The following is a 4178-nucleotide window of genomic DNA, read 5'->3' on the forward strand; positions in this document are numbered from 1 at the left end:
CCACTACATTGTAATATAAAACATATTAAGTAAGTACTAGATAATAATGAGTAATAACAGCTCTTATAAGGTAAAAAAAGACCAACAACAATGGAAGGAGAGGAGATAACCCATAACCTTCTTCTCTTTGGCAGCAGTGCAGTATAAAAATAAAACATTTAAACATTATTAAACTAATAATAAACCATGAACCATTATTCCATTAAAAAAAAAAAAAAAAACAATATGCAATACACAGTTAAAATCTAGTAGGTTTTGTTATATCAAATAAATATAAATCAAAAATTCATATTTTGAATAAGAGTTAAATAAATACTTATGTATTATACTATTCATGTATACAAGTATTTAAATTTTAGAAAAATTAATCTAGATCTTAATATACAATAAAATTATTAACTGTAAATTATTTACTTTATAGGATCATTTTCCGACAAGATTCCTGTAAAAACCGATATTGGTGCTTCACAGTCTGAATGTTTTGAACAAAACATGTGCTGTAAATAATATAAACATTACAATTAATATATTAATTTTACGAGTTTATTAAAAATTAAGGCATTGGTAAAGTGTGTGATCTACTGGGTAACCATAATCTATTATAATTGTACTCAATATAGTAATTAAATTTTCATTTTTGTCTTGATAGATAGGTATATTATATATTGTTTCAAATACCTAAACTAAGTACAAAAATATAATTTGATACCTACTCTTGAATAAATGAATAATCATCTGCAATTGCACATTATCAAATCTCACATTAAAAGAACTAGATTTTAAAGTTGGTTCTAAAAACTGGACTTAGCCAATACCAAAGTTAAAAAATTAAATTGAAATTTTCTTAATCAAGATTTTATAGTGATGTTTTTCAAACAAGAAACTTTTAGACAATTATCTCATTCAATATTTTAATACGACACACACACATAATATGTAAAATATCAAATTTATGTTCAGCCGCTCACATCTAACTTAATTAATCTGTTGTAACTCATTAGTAATACTACGACAATAAATGGGAGAGTGGTATTTTCTTAATTATACACATATTAACAAAATTCGTAGTTGATGGAAATTTATGAAATTTCATAATAAAGGATGTTATGCCAGCTTCTGAAAATCTCAATAATTGTTACATATAAAAATAGGAATTGTGAAGAACAAATAATTTGTAAGAGAATCTACATCTCATTAAAATGTCTAACAATAAGAACTTATCAATTTAGTAATTAAAGACTTCAAAAATCCCAAATCGAAAAATGAAAGTGTGCTCATTAATATGATATAAACGATAGTAAGAAAATTCCAGAAATTACTTATTTATATTTATTAATACATAACTTACAGATGGTAACGTACTCATAGTTCAAACACGTGTGAATTTTCAGATAAAGACAACAAATGATCCACATAAGCTTATGACCAGAATTTTGATAATGAACTGCAAATAAACAAAATATATATTGTTATAATTATAGTACAGTGATTATAATATGATACATACACTTATAATTCTATATTATGATTTACACTTATAAATAGGGCTCGGATGTTGTTGCATTTGCAACTTTTTTTTTATTGTTCGGATTTGTTGCTAAGTAGGTTATAAATTTGTTTCTAACGAGTACCAAATAATATATGAAAATTTTAAGTGCAACTTTTTGCAATGTTTGACCTTTTTTCAATTTTATTGCAATTTTGTTGATTGTTGTCATTTTCAATACAATTTTATGTATATTTTTTTGTTTTCACTTTTTTTTGTTAGATTATATAGGTTGAATCTATGGTTATGTCAGGCTTTGATGGTTGTGACTCCTGACGACTTATTTGACCGTCATCGTCGGCGGTAACTGGAAAAACCATTTAATTAGTAGAAAAAAATCAAAAATAGTTTAAATAAAAAGTTTTAAATTTTGATAAAATTATTTGTAGATTTCTGAAAAAATAAGAAGACCGGACAATTTACCAGATTTTTAATGACAACTGACGAGAATTTGAATTTGAATCTTTTTTATTATCTACTCGTTTAAAACCTATCTAATAAAACTTTATAATATTACTTAATAAAATGACTTAATCTATTTCATAAAATAATTTGTTAATATTTTTTGTATTGCAATTTTTAAGTGCAAATTTTGGGTTTTTTTCACAGCAATAATGCAATCAATTTTATAACATTTTTAGTGCAACAACGTCCGAGCCCTACTTATAAACAATAAATAATTTAAAAAAGATAGGAGAACAATAGGTACAATTTATTTAACAATTTAGATAAAGAACAGTCTAAAAAAAATTATCCAGGTTACATTCTTTGACAATCAGGCGCGGATAGGCCCAGCAAGTTATTGAAATGAATTCGGTGGGCCGACTTAGTAATATTTGTTTGAAAATATTTGAATACCCCAAACTCTGTTACTCCTAACAGCACAAAAATGTTTAAAAATATGAATTGATGATTTAATATTATTGAAAAATGGGCCAGTTAAACTCCTAAGATTCGGTGAGCCGATACCTTGCCTATCTGGCGCTGTGAACAATACTTCTATGTTACCATTTATAAAATAAGGGATGTACAAATAGCTTTAAAAACTAAAATGTTCAAACATTTTTTAATACATAGTTAATTATAGCCATAATAATTAAATGTATTAAATTTTAAATAACTCATTTATTTTAAAAATTAATACTTAAATAACTAAAACAATATTTAAAGAAGTTAAGATTAAACTTACAGTTGTTGTAAATGATTTTATTCTATACTAGAAAATTAAAAAAAATTAAAATGGCCAAAGCAGTATTCCTAATAAATTTCATTGTGTTTAATAATTGTTTATATAATTTAAAAAACTTTTAAATGAACGCTATATGTTTTATTTTTAATGTTTGTATTGTTTTTCATTTAAATTTTTTATACTGAATTTTTAAACTCTTAGCTCGCAAATAAAATATTGAAAAGTGATTGTTGAACAGAAAGTACAGTGGCCATTAGTTAGTTAATAAATAAATAATAATGAATAGTTTAAATTAATAGATAAGCATATACACAATTATTAAGATAGGTAATAGATAGGGATAATAGGTGTTTAATGTTAAATAGCAATGTTAATCGAGTGAATATAATAAGTGACAAAATTCAAAGAGATGTTTAGTATAGGTTAACTGTAGTTTATAATACAACACTAAAATTAAAAGCTTACAAAAGTATATATATATTTACTTCAATAAACAATACATTTTGTAATAATTTGCAATAAAAATTATTGTCATTAGCCTGAATCTATTATGATTTGTACAGATAACCAACAATAATCCTAAAATATTAAAGGAAAAAAAATTACAATAATATACACAATTGCATAAAAAACTGTTATATAATAATTATTAATAATTAATTAGTAAAGTTAATTAGGTAATAATTTATTTATTTATTAGTGATAATTATTTATTAAACACACAATTATAATTATGATAACAATATTAACGTTCATACTTACAAAAGATATATCTGTTTAGAAGTATAGTGATCGTAGTATATAGCAGACAAGAACACAATAACATAAAACATAAGCCATAGAGAACACACACACTAAACTATTACAGAAGTAGAGAGCCTACAATGTAAGAGACTCTCTAGTCTCTAGCACAGTATATAGCTACTTTGTATCAACTGTATGACAGCAATACACCGAGCCACAAATGGCTTCATAACTCAAATCACTCGTAACAAAAATACAGAATGCATTAGATACTTCAGTTCCACGTTCAACTGCTCAGGTACCTAGGTAATAACTATTAAGTAGCCGACCAGTCCAGTTTGTTAAAAGTAATAAGAGGACCTAACCTAACCTTTTTGAAACTCTATATTTCTATATTTTAAAATGATCGTAACTTACTTAAAAATAATATTATCAATAAACGGCTACGTGGGGCCATAGATAATAATCTTACCTTTAAAATATATCATAGGTCAATTCACTCTAATATCAAAACTAACAGCATGCTTTTGAATCTGGTGAACGAAAATTTGCTATGTCATACGCGTGTAAGACGGAGACAACACATGCGGGTACGACGTCCTCTTAAGTATATTTTAGTACCAGTGAAGTAAACAAAAATTTATAACTGGATTAAAACTAAATTAAACACGAAAAATTCATCAATAATGAAACGATAAA

Source organism: Aphis gossypii, unplaced genomic scaffold (genome assembly GCF_020184175.1).
Source record: "Aphis gossypii isolate Hap1 unplaced genomic scaffold, ASM2018417v2 Contig00211_ERROPOS273001+, whole genome shotgun sequence".
Taxonomy (NCBI): domain Eukaryota; kingdom Metazoa; phylum Arthropoda; class Insecta; order Hemiptera; family Aphididae; genus Aphis; species Aphis gossypii.